Source organism: Eptatretus burgeri, chromosome 18, assembly GCF_056783735.1.
Source record: "Eptatretus burgeri isolate ZD-2024b chromosome 18, Ebu_testis_v1, whole genome shotgun sequence".
In the NCBI taxonomy this organism is placed as follows: domain Eukaryota; kingdom Metazoa; phylum Chordata; class Myxini; order Myxiniformes; family Myxinidae; genus Eptatretus; species Eptatretus burgeri.
In genome coordinates, this window is record NC_140978.1 from 41,943,292 (window position 1) to 41,966,174 (window position 22,883).

Here is a 22,883-nt window from a genome sequence, read left to right on the forward strand (position 1 = left end):
GGAACATCAACATCAGCTGGATACCGTTCTTTCTTGAGGTTTCGACCCTTTCAGCCAAGAACTTCTCCAAACGGCAGAACCACAACCTTGGTCACTGATCCACATCAGTAAATCCACAACCTCAGTTGTGTTCAGGCAGTCAGTCAATAAACACACAAGAACTAAAGAAATACATAAGAAACATAAAATATCAAAAAACAACAGTGGATTTGCAGACCTCGTTATTCAGAGCGAGTGGTTTGTGCTCCGCCACCCCGAACGAGTGGTTTGTGCTCTGCCGCCCCGAGCGAGTGGTTTGTGCTCCGCCGCCCCGAACGAGTGGTTTGTGCTCCGCCACCCCGAGCGAGTGGTTCGTCCTCCGCCGCCCCGAGCGAGTGGTTCGTCCTCCGCCGCCCCGAGCGAGCGGTTCGTGTTCCGCCACCCCGAGCGAGTGGTTTGTGCTCCGCCGCCCCAAGCGAGTGGTTCGTGCTCCGCGCCCCGAGCGAGTGGTTCGTGCTCCGCCGCCCCGAGCGAGTGGTTCGTGCTCCGCCGCCCCGAGCGAGTGGTTCGTGCTCCGCCGCCCCGAGCGAGTGGTTCGTGCTCCGCCGCCCCGAGCGAGTGGTTCGTGCTCCGCGCCCCGAGCGAGTGGTTTGTGCTCTGCCGCCCCGAGCGAGTGGTTCGTCCTCTGCTGCCCCGAGCGAGTGGTTCGTGCTGCAGTGCCCAGAGTGAGTGGTTCGTGCTCCGCCGCCCCGAGCGACTGGTTCGTGCTGCAGTGCCCAGAGTGAGTGGTTCGTGCTCCGCCGCCCCAAGTGACTGGTTCGTGCTCCGCCACCCCGAGCAACTGGTTCGTGCTCCACCTCCCCGAGTGACTGGTTCGTGCTCTGTTGCCCTGAGCAAGTGGTCCTGGTGGAGGAGTTGCTCATCCTAGTGGAGGAGTTGCTCTCTTCATCAACGACTCTTTTCCTAATTCTCCAAGCACTGTCCTCACTCCCCCACACTCCCAGGAATACCTCTGCTCGGGTTTCCCCTCCACTCCCACCTCATGTTTATATGTGTACTGTACCATGCACCTCACAGTGATAACTCCGTCTACACCTCACTATCTTAAAACATGGACCAACTTCTATCTTCTCATCCAAACTCTCTCTTCCTCATATGTGGCGACTTCAATTGTCATCATGCCCGTTGGCTAGGTGTGGTTACCTCTCTGACCTGTCATGGCACCTCAGCAAAAGCTTTCTGTGACTCATTGGGACTGACTCAATCGGTCAACTTCCCAACCTGGAGATCAACCAACGAAACTCTATCTCTTCTGGATATGATTTTGACAAATTTCCCAGAAAATATCTGCTGTTCTTCCTACGCTCCAATCGGTTCTTCTGACCACGTGCTTGTCAAAGTGGACATCTCTCGGCTGTTATCAGAGAACCACCTCCATGCAGTAGAGTCTGACATTTCACTCAAGCTGACTGGCAGGGTCTCCAAGCAGCCCTCAAACTTATAGACTGGTCTCCCATCGCTGCTTTCTCCAACATCAACTCATCCTGGGAATTCTTTCAAAGAAACTTGCTCTCCCTCATGCACAGATTTATCCCCTCTCGCCTTCAGTTGTCCCACCCTTCGTCCCTCCCTTGGTTCACTGAAGCTTGTGGTGAGGCAGTTGTCCTAAAACAACTTGCATTTACCTCATGGTTAGAAAACTCAACTGAGGGCAATCTCAGTTTCTTCCATAAAGCTCGGAACAAGTGTGCATCCACCCTCAAGAGAGCCAGAAAACAACATCTTTCTAAGCTCAAGTCTGAACTCTCAAACCTCTCTCCCTCCAAATCCTGGTGGCGGCTAATCAAATCTGTTTCTGGTGTATGTTCCCCCTCCATCCCCTCCCTTACCTCAAATGGCCACACTGCTGATACCGCACGTGAAAAGGCTGAATGCCTCAACTCGGTGTTTTCATCAAAATCTTGTGTCCATAATCCATCGCTTTCTGTACCCACCTTACCCAGTCGCACCCAACTGTCCCTGGACTATGTGTCCTTTTCTCCTGACAAGGTGGAGAGCTTGCTGTCAAACCTCGACTCAGATTCTGCAACCGGTCCAGCGGCATCAGCCCACGTGTCCTCAAAGCCTGCTCTTCTGCTCTTGCTGACCCTCTCTCTGTTCTATTCACCCTCTCATTTGCTCAAGGTCATCTGCCATCTGCTTGGAAATCAGCAAACATCACTGCCCTGCATAAAAAAAGGTACAAAAACAGATCTCTGCAACTACAGACCAATCAGTCTTCTCCCAATCATCAGCAAGGTTATGGAATCCTTCATCGCTTCAGACATGAAATCCATCCCCTTCCCCAATGGATTGATTTCCGATCATCAATTTTGGTTTCAGACCAGGTAACTCTACCCTGGATATGCTGCTTCTGCTCTTCCAACAATGGATGGAGGTCCTCAATGCCGGACATGAAATCAGAGCCATATCCCGAGGCATATCGCGTGCTTTGGACATGGTCTGGCACCCTGCCCTGCTCACCAAACTCTCTTCCTATGGTATCCAATGCCATCTCCACTCATGGCTTGCAGACTTCCTCTCCTGTCACTGTCACCGTGTGGCCCTAAATGGAGTTCTTTCATCCCCTCTTCCTGTCCAGGCTGGAGTTCCTCAAGGTAGCGTTCTGGACCCTGTTCTTTTCTGGTTTTAATCAATGATCTCTCCGACTCTCTGGAAAATCATCTTTATCCCTTTGCTGATGACTCCACCATCTGCCGTACCATCTGTCATCCCTCAAACCGGCAAGTAGCAGCTTCTTCGCTCACTGCAGATCTGGGTAAAATCACAAACTGGTCCAACACGTGGAACATGTCTTTCAATCCAGACAAATCTCACACTCTCACTACATCTCTCCGAAAGGACCTTTTGGAACCCCCCCCCCGCCCGCCCCCCCCATCTACATTTACTTTCTCAACAATCCTCTGGAAGAAGTCCTTTCTTTCAAACTTCTGGGTCTCACTATCTGCCATGGCCTTTCCTGGGAAAGCCACATTTCCAACCTGGTCTTCAAAGCCAATTGCCGAATGGGAATCCTCTGTCGTGCAAAGTCCTTCCTCAGCCCACTTGAGCTCCGAACCACTTTCAAAGCTTTTGTCCGCAGCATGATGGAGTACTGCACTCCCCTCTGGGCTGGTGCCCCTGCCTCTCACGTCTTCACACTGTGGAAACCAAGTCATTTCAGATCATTGGCATCTCCCGCGATGAGGCTGAGTCTTTGGGCCTCTCACTCTCCCACCGCAGGTAGGTCGGTGGTCTTTCTGTCTTTTACCGTCTCCTCTCCGGTCTCGCCCCCCCCCCAACTGCTCTGTCTATGATTTGTCCCCACCATAATTCCGCAGGGCGTTCAAGGTCCGCCAAGAACTGCCTCCTGGTAAAACTCCCAAAATCACGAATCACTGCTCACCTTCACTCTTTCATTCCTCTTTTCTCCCACTTTTGGAATAAACTCCTCCACTCTCTTAAATCTCATTCTTCCCTCCAGACCTTCCAAACAGCTGTTTACCACCACCTCTTATCTTCCTCCATCCAAAACCTCGATCTTTTCTACCCCCGTTAATGCACCCCAAACCAACCTCCTGCGAATTGCCTGCTTTCCTTCCTGAAAGTCCCTGTAATGTCCATCTTGTATACCCCGTGTTCCCCACCCCATCCCCCCTCCCTTCCACAGATCTCCTGATGTCTCTGTTCCCCACTGTTTTGTCCTACCCTCTCCCACCCCTCTTGTCTCATGACCCCCTTGCTGTGCATTGTGTGTTAGCTCTCACATGAGCCTCGACAAGGTATACAAACAAAACAAAAATATACCGATGTTCAAATGCTTGAGCTCAGATGATAACAGAGACAGATGATCATCGTCTCTTCGAGATAGGACATTCCAGGCACCCACCTGGAGGGACCGCCTCAGGTTAACTCAAGGAGACCACCATCTGATGGACGACATCTCAGCACCATTCAGCCACACACCACTGCAATCTGACCCAGGAAGTTTACCCCGTGCTTTTCCTCCTATCATCAAAGAATGGGGGTCCTGAAGACTGCCTCAATCCTGTCATCCGCCGAGCTGCCCTCTAAAGCGCAATAGCACAGGAGGTCCTCCCACGGAGTAGGTTTTCAATTTTCTTTGCAATGTTAGTGTGTTTTACAGAACGAAGTGATTTACGGTGGCCAGAGTGCAAATCCTGCCATCAACCTCCTAAAAAGTAACGCAGCTGCAGGAGGTCATCCACAGACACAGGTGAGCACTAGATATGGATGGCCGTTGGCTCACAAGGAGCTCCTCCACCCTTTGACAGTTTTGTTTTTCAACCTGCTGGGTGACCCTATCCATCCCACCCTCCTCACCAGGAAACCTGGTGGGGGATATGGTTTAGTCGCCAACAACCCGACCCTGAAACAGGTTAGTACACATTCACATGATACCTGTTGCAAGTCACAGATGTAACCTGGCTTGACCTCACAATAACTTGACCAGTGAGAGGGGTGCAGCACCCACTTCCAAATGAGTGCTGCACTCCTCTCACTGATCAAACTACCTTCCACCACTTGTATTTTCCTTTCTTTCTCCCATTCACAAATACTATATCTCTTTGTATTTGCCCCAAAACATATTTTTGTCTCATTTAACACAATTCTGCTTTTCTTTTTATTTATCCAATTGTAACATTTTTACCTCTGCCACCGAAGGTGAAGGAGGTTATGTTTTTACCCTTTCTGTCTGTTTGTCTTTGTACAGGATATCTCAAAAAGTTGTGGACGGATCCGTATGAAATTTTGTGGACAGGTTGGGTGTGTGACATGGACGAACTGATTAGATTTTGGTGAAGATCCGGATCCAGATCCGACTACTGGAATATTAAAAGTGAATCTTCACCAATGAGAGATAGGGCCAAAATCGATACATAGCCTGATATTTCAAAAACCGATTGATTGGATCTTGTGATATGTTCTTGTGGATCAGGCATGACGTGGCGGAGGTATGCTCTCTACCGAGTGCCCTTCTAGTTTTAATCCTGTGGTTACCGGAAGATTTTCCTGTGGTCCACCATGAAAAGTGTATAAAAATATCATCCTGCTGCCATTAAACATGCACATGATATCCTAGATACATGCTCTCAAGTGTTCCGTGTTCCGATTCATCATTATGTGCGATGCCATATGCAGAGTGTCAGTGCTGCCAAAGAAGTTACTGAGGTTACAAACCTGGTCGGGTTGCCACTCCGTCTCAGGAAGTCAAGTCTCAGGAGATTTGGAATTTGTTCATGATGCCGGAAATACTGTAGCTTGCCTGGACACCATGGGATTTATTAACTTCAACCAACTAATGCTGGCAGACAAGGGTACCCAGTTTAACGTCCATCCGAGTGACGGCAAACGCATCGAAGAATCGCTCTGGTGTGAAACACTGGGATGACAGTTTATAGCCTGGCCGGGATTCGAACCCACGCAAGACAGCTTCGAGGCGAGCGTGCGTGGTGTTCCTGTTATAAAATTAAAATGCAGTCGTCACTGATTTTCAGTTTCTTCTGACACTACCTGGCCGATGACAGCAGATTCTCAAAGGTGGAACTCGATACAAAACCTGTCTGTGCTCAGCCATCTGGAGATCTGCCCAAAACAACCTCTTTCCAAACATTTATTCCTCATCTCCCCAAGCACCTCGCTTTCTCTGCTGCACTGCACAAACAGCCAGTTATATTCTTCTCATTCTTGCACCTGAGCCTTGATTAAACCCCACTTCCATTGCCATTGCACCATGACCAAAATTTGTTTGTTTTCCAATCAAAGTATTGCTTCCCCATTTTAACTGCGAAACATATTTTCTGGCAGATGCCAATTTCAAAAAAAGAAAATTGCAGAGTTCCAGTGTAGAGCTTTCTCCCATTGAACGTACACACTTTGGGGACAATGCATCACTCCACCAGGATCTCGACTGGACAGACCTGCATCCACAAGGATACCTTGAATAACCTCTGATGGATATGTTTAAGATCATGAAGAATGTATAAATAACATGTGTCGAAGAGTTTCTCAGCAGAATAGACAGTTGCAGGACCAGGAGCCATGGTATGAGAGTTAAGAAAAGGAGAGTTATGATGACATTAAGGCAAGCGTCTTTCACTCAGAGAGTAGTCAAAATGCATGGAATGTTCTCTCTGGAAAGGCAGTGGCAGCAGAAACTGGTATATGGGTTTAAAATGTAATTAGATCGGATCAGGTATCTCGAAAGAATGGGGAAAGGGATCAGGTACATCGATATTGGCAGGAATGCACAGGCATGATGACATCCTCCTGCGTCAACGTTCTTTGTATAACAATTCCTTAATGGATGCATCTGCAGCAACATTAGTGGTCTTGTCCGGTGATATAATAAGAGTTCCACCCTGCGAGGACCTTCAACACAAGAGGGGGCCTTTCGGCCCATCAAGCCTGCGATAAGATTACTTTTCCATGCTCCATCCTTTTAAAATGCTGAACGCCAAGCAAGGAAGCAGCACGTACCATTTTTAAAGTGTTTGGTATGAAGCACATGGATGTGCAAAATGAAAGAAGAGTGACAGCCATGAATGAAACTCAATGTTATTTATGGCTGCTTCCCTGCAAGGGAGGGGCCATTTTGAATGTTGCATTGTAGGAGCGGTCACGTTGGCAAAAATAGCAATTAAAAAAAAGTTAATAAATAAATAAACTGATTCAGACGAAACTTGTTGGACAGGTTGGGTGTATGACAAGGACGAATTGATTAGATTTTCGTGAAGATTCGGATCTGCATCGGAGAAATTTTTTTAAGTGATTCTTCACTATTGAGGGATGGGGCCCAAAAACAACAATATAGAATGATATCTCAAAAACTTGTGGACGGATTCGGATGGAACTTCGTGGATGATTAAGGGTGGGTGGCAAGAAGTCGATTCCATTTTGGTTCGGGTCTGGTTCCAGATCCGGCCTATCAATGGGATACAAAACAAACTGTTCAGCCTGGCGGAGGTCGCTCTACCAAGCGCCGTTCTAGTTTGGTCATGATTTTGCATTAAGACAGAGAAACGTTGTCTGTATACCATACCATACAATACCAGATGAACACATTGCATGCATGTCTGAGTTTGCTCATTGGTACAACCTCTGTCATCGAGTAAATACAGAAAAATAAATTACCTTCCCTCATTGAAGCACACCTGTCATGCGGTGAAGCACACCTATACACATTGAAGCACACATATATAAACCGCTGTAAACGTATAATAATATGATATAGTAATGTGATGTCATAATATCATAATAATATAATAATAAAAACGTATAATATTTCAAAGAAAGCTCGACTCACAGGGGAGAGACCACCGTCGGAGCACTGAATTTCAGACATATATATTGTTACGGGCCGGTGCGTCGGCCGCGAGCCGACCGCTCTGACGGAGCCGCAAGTCGAGTCGGCCCGACCGATCGCCCGGAATATAGATCGCCGCCTGGATAACTCCGAGGCCGACGGGTCCTTGTGCAAGAACCGTGAAGGGTCAATTTTTCCACCACGTGGTACCGGGTTATTTGCCAATTCTTCAAAATACCGAGAGACCACGTGGTGATCCACCGAGCCTCCACACCCTCGACGGAACTCGTACGAAACAAGCCGCTTAAGAGAGCCTGTCCCGTGCGCGATTCCGAGCGGCTTAATCGCTGAGAACCGTCGGTCCGAATGTCCCCCTTTTACGGCAAACCAACGGCTTTCGAACTCCAAACACACAAAATGCTCAGTCAATGAAAGAATCGACGCGACGAGCTGAAAACATTCAACAATTGGGGTTTTTATTAATAATAATGGGGAACTAGGGAAGCACGTAAGAGCAGAACTATACCGACTTCACGAAATGCAATACAATCATTTACAGCACACAAAGCACTTAACAGTTTCCTACTTATTAGACGGGCCCACGGACGCACACACCCAAGAAATGGTGGCCAATGCCTTTAATAACGGACTCCAGCTCGGAGGACAGATCAGCTGAAACCCAGAACCTATCTCGAACCTCGCCACCTCGTGTGGTCTTCAAGCTGTTCGAACCCGGGCTCCAGCGAGAGCGAGCTGGATCCAATCGCCATGAGCCGCGATCCTTCCCGAGCTCCAGTGAATCCTCTGGCGCTTCCAAACACGTGGTGGTCAGACGAGGCGCCGATCCTTCCCGTCGATGCGTCACTTCTCCGATGAACCACCTCCAAGATGAGGCCGATGAGTCGCACCAAGCCGGGAACCAAGAAGAGCCAACCGAGCAACCAGCTCAACTCTCTTCCGATGAACAAAGCCTCTCATTACACGAACCAAGAACTCCGAGCCGAGCAACCAGCTCAACTCTCTTCCGATGAACAAAGCCTCTCATTACACGAACCAAGAACTCCGAGCCGAGCAACCAGCTCAACTCTCTTCCGATGAACAAAGCCTCTCACAACACGAACCAAGAGCACGAAGCCACCACCAGCAGCTCGAGCCAAGCAACCAGCTCAACTCTTCCGATGAACAAAGCAGAGGCCAAGAAGCGAACCACCTCTCTCTTCCAAACAAAGCCAGGCTGAAGCAAAAAGCTCTCCAAAAAGTCTCCACCCGAGCCAAGCAGAAGCCGAAGGCCCACTGAACCACCAAAGCAGAAAGCCTTCAAAAAGCCTCCTCCCTAACCCGAGCCAAGCGGAATCTGAAGCTCAATCAACCAAAAGTCTCAACCCTCGCCAAGCAGAACCCAAAGGCCCGCGAAAAGCCAAGCCGAAGCAAAAAGCTTACTAAAAGCCTCAACCCTAACCCGAGCCAAGCAGAAGCCGAAGCTCTACTGCACAACCAACCGAACCAACTCAGGATCTCTTCCTTATTCTCCTCCGCCCTTCCCCCCCTCCCGGCTTGAATTATCCCCCCGTGCCCGCACAACCGCGGGTGGGAGGGAGTTGTTTACGTCCGGTGATTCAGGACGGGAGGGTTCTTCCTCCTCTTCACAGAAGAGGGGGAGGGGCGTCTCCATTGTGTTGGGATCGCTCCCTAACTATTAAATTGAATCGCAGCGCACTTAATCGATTTCTGCCCATTAAATAATGGAAGGTGAACTATCTAGGAAACAAGCACTTATCGACATAACTGACTAAAGGAACCTGAATGTTGTGTGCGATCGAATTCCCACATTCGTCACAATATATATATATATTGTTATATATATATTGTTATATATATATTATTATATATAATATATATGTTTATATATATTATATATAATAATATATATAAACATATATATTAGGGTGGTCCAAAAAAATATTATTAGGGTGCAAAAAAATATTAAAAATTCAGATGTTGTCTCCACAAGCCTTAAATTATTCCACTATCATTCAATAACGCGCATAAAAAAATTTAAGTTGATCGGAGGTGATTTAGAGGTCGCTCCATATGACGACTTTTAGTTTCATGAGTTGGTTAAATTAGGGTATGGTCAGGTACGATTACGGGTACTTCTGGATGTCTGAGGTGGAAATGGAGTGCATTTTCGAGCTATATGGGATCGATTTACTCTAAGAAATGACTGCACCAACATTGAATTCACTACCATTTCGAAAATATGACCTAAAACAAGATTTATCATTACTGGAGTTGAGTAACTAATCCTACTCATTTCCATATTTTCTAATCTATAATTAATTTGTCATCCGTCTAAACATTTCTTAGAGTAAATTGACCCCACTGAGTTCGAAAATGCAGTCCATTTTCACCTAGGAAGTTCAGAAGTGTACGGATTCGCATCTCACCATACCCTAATTTTTCAATCAATGGAATTACAAACTATTAGAATATTTTGTCTCATTTACCAAATACCACTATCATCTCCACCTCTATTGCTGTCTCCACTCCCACCTAAACTTATTTCTAGCCGGCCCAACATCCAGTGTTTTAGATTCAATGATTCACGAAAAATATTATTGCGGATCCGGGGTGGCGGGAACCTGACCCGGTCCTAGGTGCCAGCCCCACCATCGCCATCTCCAGGAGTCTATGACGCCAGCCGGCTCGGCACAGGCCTCGGGTCACGCGTCTTCAATCGCGATACCAACGTAATCCTGTACCTTACCAGTTGGGGAGATAGAACCCCTAGTTACAGACTGGCTTTGTCAGTGACTGAGCGGAGTCTACCAGCTTGTAACCATTTTTGGTCTTATATGCCAATTGAACGGATCGTTCTTCGACGCGACACACATTAATCCATAGCGGCAACTGCAAAAGTTAACCAGATTTATTGGGGAACATCAGGGATCACAACACAAGAAACTAGAGGGGGAGCACTCGGTAGAGTGCAAAACCTCCGCCACCAATACTGCTGGGTCACTTAAGTGAACCTGATATCCTATTCATTAATATCCTATTCAAACCTGATATCCTATTCAAAACGGATCAGACTCTACTGAACCACGATTGAAGAAACTAAACTAGATCAACGCGCATGTAGAAATGCCAAAAAAAAATCGAAATTTTTTTGAAAAAAAAGTTGCAAAATTTGTTTTTTTTTCTCTAACAAATTTTTATTGGGGGGGGGGGTTGGAAATCACTTAAAACATGTAGAAATGCAAAAAAAATTCAAATATTTTTCAAATAAAATCGAAATTTTTTTGAAAATAAGTTGCAATTTTTTTTTTCTCCAACAAATTTTTTTTTTTTTGGTTGGAAATTACTTAAAACATGTAAAATGAAAATACAAAAATTCAAATATTTTTTCAAAATGGCCGCCATAGCGGCCATATTGGACTTTTGACCGAGTCCAAAATCTAATGGCATGATCCTTGGACCATACCTAATCCCACCACCAAGTTTCGTCAAAATCCGTCCTGGAGTTTTTCCGTAATACTGTTCACAAACAAACAAACAGACAGGGGTGAAAACAGCAACTTCCATCCATCTTCGATGGCGGAGGTTAATAAACACTACAATGGTTATACCAACGATCTACCCGTTCTTAACGAGGGAACCACGGTCTCAAGGTTTCGAGGGGATTCTACGAAATATGCCTTATTCAACACGTGCAAACAAAACAGACAGACAAACAGCATGGATGCACACAGAGTACTTGGTGATGGCTCATGGACGAGAGGACCGTGTCCAAAAGCACTAATATTATTCCTAACAAGCGGTGGTGTCCACAGGTTCAAACTCCCGCTTGAACGTGCTGCGCGGCAAGATGGCGGCGCAGTATTCCTCCTCCTTCAGTCACCGCGTGCGTGGTCTCCGCGCGCTCTGACCTCGCGTCGGGTCGAAGATGAGCCTCAGCTGATCTCTCTCACGGTCCAGCACACAAATCCCGGCCTGGCCTGTTCTCCATACAAGGCCAAAGTCGAGGTCCGAGTTCCACAGGAGGATCGACAACCGTGTCGCGCCGTTGATATCAGCAGGGACCGTCCGAAGGTCTCCTCTCCGGCCTTCCCGCCTCGAAGCCCGACTCCCGCTTCGTCCCCTTAGTGCCTCTCTCGGTCGAATCACCGACGTGCAGGTCAGGTTAGCGTCTTTCCCGGCAGATCCAACATGGTGCCTCCTTCGTTCGCTCTCCTCGAAGCGACTCCGAGCACGCCTCGAGAACCCAGCCGTTCCTCACACACAGCACTCCTTTCGTTCCCTTTTCTTTTCTCTCACGACTGCCGTTCCCCAAACTCAGAGCTCCTTCATTTGCTCGCTTCGAGACACGAGCACTCCTCGTCGACTGCCTGCAGTTTTCAAACCGCCAAAACTGATCCTGAGCCTCCCTTCTTTCCTTTCGTTCGGCTCCTTCGACACACACCTGTCTCGTGTACAGCTCACCGGCGCCACTACTGCGCTCCCAGTTCCACCACCGTATGAACAGAAAAACACAGTCTTCTACACCTCCCGACACACACATACCGTCCCTTACACCACACAACCAATCTATACATTAATTTAATGGGGAACTGAGCTAATTCTATATTTAGTCGTCGCATTAAGGGCCATTTCCATAACAATATGTTAGTTATTTATTTCTTATTAGTATTATATTAAAATAGGGTATGGTGAGATGTGAATCCGTACATTTCTGAACTTCCTAGGTGGAAAATGGAATGCATTTTCGAACTCGGTTTGGTCGATTTACTCTAAGAAATGTTTAGACGACAAGAAATTAATTATAGATAAGAAAATATCGAAATGAGTAGGATTAGTTACTCAACTCCAGTCATGATAAATCTTGTTTTAGGTCATATTTTCAAAATGGTAGTGAATTCAATGTCGGTGCAGTCATTTCTTAGAGTAAATCGACCCCATAGAGTTCGAAAATGCACTCCATTTCCACCTCGGACATCCAGAAGTACCCATAATCGTACCTGACCATACCCTAATTTATTCAAGTCATGAGACAAGTCATGTGGAGCGACCTCTAAATCACCTCCGATCAAGATAAAAAAAAATTATGCGCGTTATTGGATCATATTGGAATAGTTTTAAGCTTGTGGAGCAACATTCTATTTTTTTAGACTTTTTTGGACCACCCTAATATATATATATATACATATATACATATACATATACATATACATACATATACATATATACATATATATATATATATATATATATATATATACATATACATATATATATACATATACATATATATATACATATACATATATATACATATATACATATACATATACATATACATACATATACATATATACATATATACATATATACATATATATATATATATATATATATATATATATATATATATATATATATATATATATATATATTATACCTAATTGATGTCGTTATCCAACCTGAGACGGTCGGTAACTGCATTTCCTCTGCACTTGATGCAGTATCTGAAATTACATCATTGTAATTTGCACTGCAAGATAGCTCCACCAGGAACCATAGATAGAACATACGTTGTGGTGGTGACATTACGGCATTCGTCTAAGGTTGGACAACGACATTAATTTTCATCATTCCGCCCGTGACTGGAACCAATGTGAACTCCAGATTGTGTTTGGTAAAGCGGGAGATAATGTTCAGCATAGCAGGTGGCACTTATTGCTCCTGGGACCGTGCAGCAAGGATTGCATGGGACTCGATTCCGGCGCTTTCACCACTCACAGTTTGGAGCCGCACACTATCCGATATCACATATATATATATATATATATATATATATATATATATATATATATATATATATATATATATATATATATATATATATATATATATATATATATATATATATATATATACATATATACATACACGACCGGTCGAAAGTTTAGGAACACCCCCGTTTTTCCAGTTTTTACTGAAATTTAAGCAGTTTAATGTTTCAATGTACAGTACTCTGAAATTAAAGCATAGAACAAATAAACAATTGCAGATAAAAAATAAATCATGGAATCGTTTTGTTGAACAAAATTTAATCTAAATTTTTGACTCATCAAAGTAGCCACCTTTTGCAGATACAACAGCCGAACATACTCGTGGGATTCTTTCTACAATGGATATCAAATATTGTTCAGAAAGTTCTTCCCAACACTGTTGCAGAAGTTCCCACAAATGTGTTTCACTTGTAGATTGCTTTGCTTTCACTCCAGTTCATCCCAAACCAGGTCGATAGGGTTTAAGTCTGGAGACTGTGTTGGCCATTCCATGATTTGAAGCCTACCGTCTTGTTCTTTTTTTCTAAGGTAGTTCTGACATAGCCTGGAGGTATGTTTTGGGTCGTTATCTTGCTGTAGGATGAACCCCTGACCAACTAGGCATAGACCAGAGGGTATTGCATGGCGCTGCAAAATGCTGTGGTCGCCGTTTTGGTTCAGGGTGCCAGTCACTCTGTGCAAGTTGCCGACTCTGGATCCAGCAAAAGAGCCCCAGATCATCATGCTTCCTCCTCCATGTTTGACAGTTGGTGTCACACACTGAGGAACCATCGTTTCGTCTCCTCGACGGCGTACAAAAACCCTGCGTGATGAACCGAAGATTTCAAATTTTAATTTATCGGTCCATTAGACCTTCTTCCAGTTTTCAGTAGTCCACTGGCAGTGCTCATGGACCGGGCAAGCCTCTTTTTCTTATTTTGCCATCTTAGTAATGGCTTTCTTACTGCCACTCGACCTGTCAAACCTGCAGCTCAAAGTCTTCTCTTCACAGTTGAAACTGAGACTTCCTTACTTCGACCAGTGTTAAGCTGTGCTTGAAGCTGCTGTCTTGTGAACCGCCTATCACGCAAGCTGTTGACTCTCAGAAACTTGTCTTCTGATTGTGTTGTGGCTTTGGGTCTGCCAGACCTCTTCCTGTCTTGAGGTCATGTAGAGATTCACTTACCTTGGCAGTGATATTCGTGTCTCTGCTGGCTGTGAGCCAGAGGTCAATAGACGTCTGGGTCGAGCATGGGGAGTCATGGATTCACTGGATAATGGGGTGAGGTGCTGCTGGTACCTGTGCGGGAGGATGAAAGTCAGAGTCTTCAGGTCCTTGGTACATCCAGTCGTGCTCTATAGATGTGAGACTTGGACTCTGACAAAATCTGAGATGGACACTTAATTCCTTTGGTACCAGGTCTCTTCGGAGAACCCTTGGCTATCACTCGTCGGACTTTGTGTCCAAAGAGGGGTTGCTGAGAGAGTCTCAAATGAGATTTGTTACCTGCATAGTCCGTGAGCATCAGCTGCGGCTGTATGGACATGTGGCTCGTTTTCCTGACGCTGATCCTGCTCACCAGATTCTCTCAGCGAGGGAGTCTCCTGAGTGGAGGAGGCCAATGGGCTGACCACGTGCCTCGTGGTTGCAGCACGTTGATCGGCATCTTAAGGAGATGGGGATGGGCCAGGCATCTGCCTGGGGGATGGCCAGACGGAGGCCCCTGGAGTACCGGCGGAAAGTGGACGTAGCGACGCGCTGCTCTGGCGCATGCTCCCATACCTGACCTGACCTCTTCCTGTCAGAGTTTCTTCCAGTTTCCAAGTGCCTTTTGATGGTGTAGGAAACTGTACTCACTGACAGCTTGGCTTGCTTTGCAATTTCCCTTAAGGAAAGATGACACATTTTTCATGGTTATAATGGTCTGTCAGTCTTCCTTTGTTAATTGTCTTTTTCTCACCATTATGATAGCAATATACTACTTCCTGCAATGCAATATTGTCCAAATAATGCTTCAGATGGTGTGGCAACACAATCTGTTCCAACACTGCTTTTATACAGACAGAAGGTTTGTAACTAATCAACAAAAGTTGGGAATTGTTTGGGAACCTGGAGGAACAGTTGGGAACAGTTGGGAACAGGGAACCTGGAGGAATTGTTTGCATCAACTTTCAAGGCTTGATTTACTTCCATTGCTGCAGAACAGCTGCAGTTGCTAACCCATTACTTGTTCCCTGAAAAGGACCTTTTTTAACAACTCTGAAATTTGCATTATTTTTCAGTTTTTGGTAACCTAAAGTTTTTTTTATTTAACATCTGGAAGTTTACTGCTTGGCTTTGTACCATGTCAGGTTATTCACTGGACTTGAACTGCTTAAATTTCAATAAAAACTGAAAAATGGGGGTGTTCTAAAACTTTTGACCAGTTGTGTATATATATGTTTTTATTTATTGTATGATTGTGGGGGTGGATGGAAGAATGTAATAGGGCACAGCATTGTGTGGAGTTGCTTGGTCTGTGCCCAAATAGAAGGCATCTTGATATGAGTAAGTGGAGAATCTGTCAGCTTAAGTGTTGCGTGTCACCACAAGAGGGGTGGTGGGGTGTTAATTAGCCTCGGGAGTAAGAATAAGTTCCATAGTATGTGATTACCTTCTGTCATTTTCCCCGATGTTTTCCTAATTTTTAAGGCAAGCAATAAAGGAGGGGAACGCGGTCCTGAAACCACAACAAATTGGCAGAAAGTCCCGCCTTCCCGGGTTTTGGTGCGAGCAGACCACGCCTTGGAGGTGGAGGATATAGAGGTAAAAAGCACAGGGAAGAGAGCACACAAGAGAGGGAGCGCACAAGAGAGAGTGCACAAAATGGGTTGCCGTGATCAGTGGGTTTGCACATGGTGAGAGGCTTCCGACTTCTCTATAGGACAATATATTTGCATGATCGAGGTCAAAGGAAAGAGGTGGCGCATTTTGAAGAAGAAGGCGTTGGCTTGACATCAGAGTGGAGGCACAAGGTGCATTGTTTGGAGAGGCGAGAGAGAATGTTGAGTGCACACCGAAGAGGATGGCACGGCTATTTAATTTGTGTTGAGGAGGTTTGGCTCGCGTAGTGAAGTAAGACGCCGGCCTTTTGCTTCTGGTCGGGTTGATGAGGACGATCCGAAGCCGTTACACTGGGGCTTTGAGCCTTTATGTGCAGTGCCGCTCGCGGATTGCCTGGCGTGCGTTTGTCCCGCTTCAAGAGAAGCGCCTCGATTCCAGTTCCACAAGAAACAGCTCTCGGCCAAGCTAAGTAAAGCAAGAGTTTGAAGGGAAGGTTTTTCTTTTCATTTTGTGTCACCTTTGTCTGTGTTTGAGTCTGAGTGCGGAGGCGCCTCGACTGCAGGATATATTATTTTATTATTATTTTCATCACCTTCTGAATGATTTGTCCGTTGTAAATATTCATTTATTTTCATTAAATGTATTCCTTTTAAGACACCATAGCATTGCGCTGTCCCGGTGCAGCACCCCTGTGCAGTGCTCCTCCCCGTGCTCCGCCTGGGTGGATAGTCTCTCCGCCATTACGCCACGTTAACTCATGTGCATTCCTCTCCGATTCTCGGTTGTAGCCTTCAAGGGAGAAGCTTTGCCATCCGTCCAGGTAGGGTTTTAACCTCTTGAACACGACCATGTATGTATATGTATATGTATATGTATTATCCAGTGGTGAACGGCAGTTGGGAGTTATATTCAATGAATCCCTTTTTCACTTATCCAACCTATATTTTTGACTGAATGACTCGACGTTAAGCCAGCAACCTGATAAGCACCGAGCCTCCACGAGCCTTTATCAACAGCATTTTTCTTGTTTACCTCCTGCCAGATATACCTGGGGGAAGGGATGGGCCTGTTCCTTTGCCAATCACAAAGCAGCATGACAGGACCTCGTGACCTTTGACCCTTGACAAGCTGGTGTTGTATCTCTCCAAGACGTACGTTGCCGATATTATCCTCGTTAGTTATTCCTCACTTTGCCTCTGTCCTTCCCCCATCGGCGCCACTCTGGTGTATTTATATATGAAGGGTCCGGATGCACCACTGTCTCTTCTGTCACCAGTGAGCTCGTTTGCCCAGTGTGCCATGCTTCCAATATCCACCTCCGAGCACCCAGCATGTTCACCTTGTCCCAGAGGGGACCATGGCCTGCCCTTAACCCGTGTTTGGCAATAGCGGACCTTTCCGAGTGGTTGCACTCGAAGGCCTTCTGATGTTTTTGAATACGCTGGTCTAAGTTTCTTCCTATCTCTCCTATGTATTCTGCACCACAGTCCCATGGAATGGTGTATACCACACCTGTGCAGTCATTCTTTTGTATTCTGTCTTTGACATTGGTCAGTGCTCGTCTCAGAGTGTACAGTATACCGGTTGATGATTAACCCTTAGGCCGCCGACAGCTTGAGTGCAAAAGACGTGTGTGACCTCCTCCATACGTCTTTCTTCCACCTATTTTGTCTTTGACAGCACTTACTATAAACAGGTGTTTGGCACTGCATTGTGCTCCCCAGCGTCTGCTGTCGTCGCCAAACTGGTGATGGAAGAGCTTGAGACATGCACCATCCCTTCCCTCCCAAAACAGCCACGTATCTGGTACCCCGACGTTGATGACACCGTTGTCATCTGCCCAAGCACGGCTGTTAATATAATACAGGAAGGCATTAATGGAATGTTTCCTTCCGTTAAATTTACGTGCGACAAAGAGCAGGATGAGCCACTTCCGTTTCTGGACACCTTGGTGACGAGGAACCAAAATGGTAGTTTAAGTACCGCAGTGTATAGAAAAACCTACCCTGAGGGATCGGTGTCTGGATTTTGGATCTTGTCATCCGATGCACCTCAGAAGAGCTGTGGTAAACACACTCGTAAAAAGGGCACATAATATACCATCCACTGTAGAGGGTAAGAGTAGCGAGATCAAACACCTTAAATGGGTATTGAAAGCCAATGGCTACCCGGACCACCTCTGCCAAATGGTATTGGCAGCCCCCAAGGCCTCAGGAAATTCCACAAGAACCACCCAGAGGCTTTTGCATGCTACCTTTTGTGCCAGGAGTAGCCCAAAGGATTGGCAGGATTTTGAGACCGGTCAGGGTGAGGGTGAATTATTATCAACCAATTAATTATCAAAAAAAAAAAAAAAAAAAACTTGAGATGAGCACTGATCAATGTCAAGGAGAGAATATAAAATAATGACCTCACAGGTATGGCAAACACCATTCCATGTGACTGTGGTGCAGAATACACAGGAGAGCCAGGAAGAACCTTTGGCCAGCGCAGCAAAGATCAGAAGGCCTTCAAATGCAACCACCCGGAAAGGTCCGCTATCGCCAAGCATGGGTTAAAGGTGGGACATGTTCCCCTTTGGAACAAGCTGAATGTCCTGGTGGAATTCCTAAACCATGCTTGGAGGCAAATATTAGAAGCATGGCACACTTGGAAAACGAGGTCGCCATTGACACAGGTGACTGTGGCGCTATCACAAGCATACAGACCCCTCATATATAAATATACCAGGGAGGCACCAATGGCGGGAGGAGGACAGAGGCAAAGTGGGTTATCACCAATGAGGATAACAGAGGCAACATATGGCTTGGAGAGATACAACACAAGCTTGTCATGGGTCAAAGGTCACGAGGTCCTGCAATACAGCTTTGTGATAAGTCGACAGAACAGGCCCACCCCCTTCCCCTTCCGCAGGTATATCCGGGAGGAGATAAACAAGAAAATTGTTGCTGATAAAGGCCGGTGGAGGCCCAGTGCATGTCGGGTTGCTGGCTGAAACATCGAGTCGTTCGGACAAATCTATAAGTTTGAGAACAAAGAAATGGATTTATAATATACTCCGTATGGAGAGAGAGAGAGAGAGAGAGAGAGAGTGAGAGAGAGAGAGAGAGAGAGAGAGAGAGAGTGAGAGTGAGAGTGAGAGTGAGAGTGAGAGTGAGAGTGAGAGTGAGAGTGAGAGTGAGAGTGAGAGTGAGAGAGAGAGTGAGAGAGAGAGAGAGACACAGACACAGACACAGACACAGACACAGACACAGACACAGACACAGACACAGACACAGACACAGACACAGACACAGACACAGACACACACATACACACACACACTTCCGTTATGGTAATACAGTTTATATATGTACACATGCATAAAATATGTAAAAACGACAAGCACAAAGATTTACCTTTTAACATAGTTCTTTGAAAAAGGAATTCAAGTGGGAAATTAGTGAAATTTAACTGAAAAATATATCAAAGCCCAGAACACAAAATGTCGATCTATGCCCTATGCCTTCACAACCAGATCACGGCAAACATCCAGTCGGACGGACCTTATTGTTTTTATATATATGTGTTGATGTCGAAGTGAGGGGTGGATTATATCAGGATATGGCACAAAAGGTTAAACAAAATAATGTCCTGCAAAAATTAACATTGCACATTTTCAGCGGATGAGACACCTCCTGAGGAACCAACCGCACGGCACCACAGGGCCCAACACAGGTGGAAACGTTTGTCTGTCTGATCGATGTTCCCTTGAAAGCATGGCTACTTTTACCCAAACGAACAAGCAAGCAGCTTGGAGAGCACTCACCAAGTGGCTTCATCACTCAAGCAAGCACTCCAATGAAACGGTTGTTTAGAAACAGCTAATTTGGCATGCGATCAGCAAACACATTAAACATACACCTCCCGGAGACACCCCAAATGTCAAGCCAAGAACATTGACGTCTCCGGATGTTTATAAGCATTGCAATGGACCCGGCGATTCGCAGCTCTGAACAGGCATTCAATAATATGAATGAGGAAAGTGAAAACAATAACTTTATCATTTAAAAAAAAAATCGTTGCATGGTTGAGCAAGTCAAGGCATAGTTGAGCAGGCCAAAAAACATGGCGGCTTCAGATCCCAGCGAGGTTACCAAGGAAACGCTGTAAGACTACAGACAGCGAGCTGGCCGAGGATTGCCTGATGCATGATATAATTAAATAAAGCCGTTAATTATCTTCAAAAGGGGTGTTTTAATTAACCCAAACACCCAATTTTCACTCGTGCACTTCCTTGGAGTTTTCATCGTAAGCATGAAAAGTTTCGGGCTGATAGGTTTTATGGTTTTGGAGTTATGGAGGAGACACACTGACACACACACACACACACACACACACACACACACACACACACACACACACACACACACACACACACACACACACACACACCAGCTGAAGCCTGAGCTCTCATATGAGCCTCGACAATGTATACAAAAAAATTAAAGCCTTCATCACAAGTGCACGAGCAAGGTGGATTTTTAAAAAAAATTAAAAAGTAATTGAACTGATCAAGAAGCAAAAGACAGGAATTGAATAAATAGTGCATATAAACCATAACGAACGTAAAAACAATTATTTAGGTTTAGAATAGGGCAGGATAATCTCTCCATTCACACAAACATCATAGTGATCAGAGTCAACTGGGCCTTTTTGGAAGAAAAAAAAAAGGGGGGGGGCACAATACATATTGCAGGAAATCTATAAAAGCAAACAGTTGAATTTCATTTTGCAATCATGTGACTTGCATTTTGCCAAAACGTCCTGCAACGGTTCCATCATCGTAATAGCACGGCAATGCCTTATAAAGGTGATTTTAGGTAAATGTGATGGAATGTGTTCACATTCATCTCCAGCAGTCTTCCCTCCCGACCTCCTTTCTCCCTCACCCCTCCCTCCACCTATCTCCTCCTCCCCTCTCCATTTTCTTCACCACCCACCTGCTGTAATTCCAACTCATTTAAATACGCAGCCCACAGTTCGGTCTTTCCAAAATTCAAGGCAACCGCTCACCGCACTGTGCAGCGGGTCGAGATGCCAGCACGGATAACACAGGCGATCCCGTCTCGTACTGGATGGACATTCATGGGAAGATGCCTCCTGGAGGGTCCGAACCCTCAACTCCTCGAGCCACCCACGGTCACTGCTGCCTCGCCAATGGAGCAGACCATTTTTTCCTTTTTTAAACCCTTATTTATCGCGCCATCTGAACACGTTTTGAAATAGTTACCGCTTGCAGGATTTCGTCGTGCACGGTTCAAACGGCGCTCATCGGAAGGATCCTGCACATTTTCACCGAGCAGTGAGCTCTCGGCATCGCGCCAAGGCGGGAGGGCATCCGAAAAACAAAAGCTCAAACAGACACGTCACGTTGACACAGGTTGAAGGTTTACTCACCTAGTATCGCATCAGCCATTGAGTGTGGCGCAGGTAATGCATTTTGGCTTTTGGCTGGACTCGTGCGCCAACTCGGAACAACCGCCTGATGGAGGAAGATGGAAGGAAAAGAAGAGGTGAGATGGTGAGGGCGGGAGAGGTGGAGGGGGGAGGTTGGAGGAAAACCATGTTCAGCTCTTTGTCTGTTCCACTCCCTCCCTCACAATACAAAACCCGAGGAGTACCAGCCCTCCCTATCCCTCTCTTTCTCTCTTGCAGCTTCCCCATCTCATCTACCTTTCTTATTTCCCTGACACTGCAATCCATACGATCTATGGGTTTGATATACAAGAGGCGGTTACCGTGGAGATATCACAATCGGCAAAGCATCCTGGCTAGGGCACGTCGTTCCTCACACCTCGGCCGTAACTTAACGCTCAAGTTGAGGTGCTCATCATAGAATCCAGGTACGTATGATGGTGACACATTTATCAGGTATGAGGTTCACCATCATCAGATCCAGGTACATGCGTGGCAAGGAATTGCAGGGAGGAGGTACAGCATGAACAAATGTAGGTACACACGAGGGTTAGATCAAGACCCTCAGTGAAGGTGGGAGGGATGGCTCAGGTGCCAACAGCACAGTGAGCAAGGAGGTTGTCACACCGTAACATTGAGAGCCCAGGGGACAAATAACGGAAGCTGAAGAGCATTCCAGTGCTTGTGAGGGGAAAATCAGGGTAAGTTATATGACAGCTTTTACCATAAGATAACTAATGTTTTCGTCACAGAATTTCGCCGCATACTTTGACGTAGTTATCATAACTAGCAGACCATACTATACCAGCAAGGGACCTTTGGAACATCCGTGAAATGTAAAATGTGACTTCAAATCCTCAAATCGACAACTCTCCCCCCTCCCTCTCTCACAAGCCCGAAATCATTAACACCCCCCCACCCCCCAAAGCCAAAGTCATCAACCTCCACCTCCCATTAACCCCAAGTATTCATACTGCCCCTCCAAAATGTGTCCCATCTCTGCCTCCCCCCCCCCCAACACAAATTCCTCACCCTCCTCCCAACCCGAAGGTGTCAAAGACCCCCTCCCCCAAGCAGGACTCCTCTACCCCCCCCAAAAGCCTCAACCTTCCCCTCTCAAGTGAACTCTGTCCCATCTTTGCTCCCCCCCACCCCACCACAACTGACACCAATTCTGTCCTCCCCTCCTTACCCTCTTCCTGCTCATAAAAGCAAACGGGAATTCCTACATCAAAACAGTGGAATATTTCACGCTTTCCCCTCCCCTATCATGCCATCACTGACTTCACAGAAACCACGATCGAAACAGCTCCTTCATGTCATGGACAGTCATGGGCGCCAATCCAAATCTCAATCCCGGAAGTCAGGCTGAAACCCCATGAACATGCAACTCCCAAGTGACGATACGACCCCCAAACCAATTATC

At 46.1% G+C, this 22,883-nt stretch overlaps 1 protein-coding gene across 2 annotated transcripts in view; it reads right to left on the reverse strand.

The window, feature by feature from the left end:
• The window catches only part of LOC147008981 (glycine receptor subunit beta-like), a 144,950-nt gene extending 123,372 nt beyond the window's left edge, over positions 1-21,578 (reverse strand). For both annotated transcript variants that reach the window (XM_085864645.1, XM_085864648.1), the window contains exon 1: positions 21,440-21,578. The gene's annotated coding sequence lies outside the window, so the exon portion shown is untranslated. The remainder of the gene's footprint in view (positions 1-21,439) is intronic.
• Between the last annotated feature and the right edge of the window lie 1,305 nt (positions 21,579-22,883).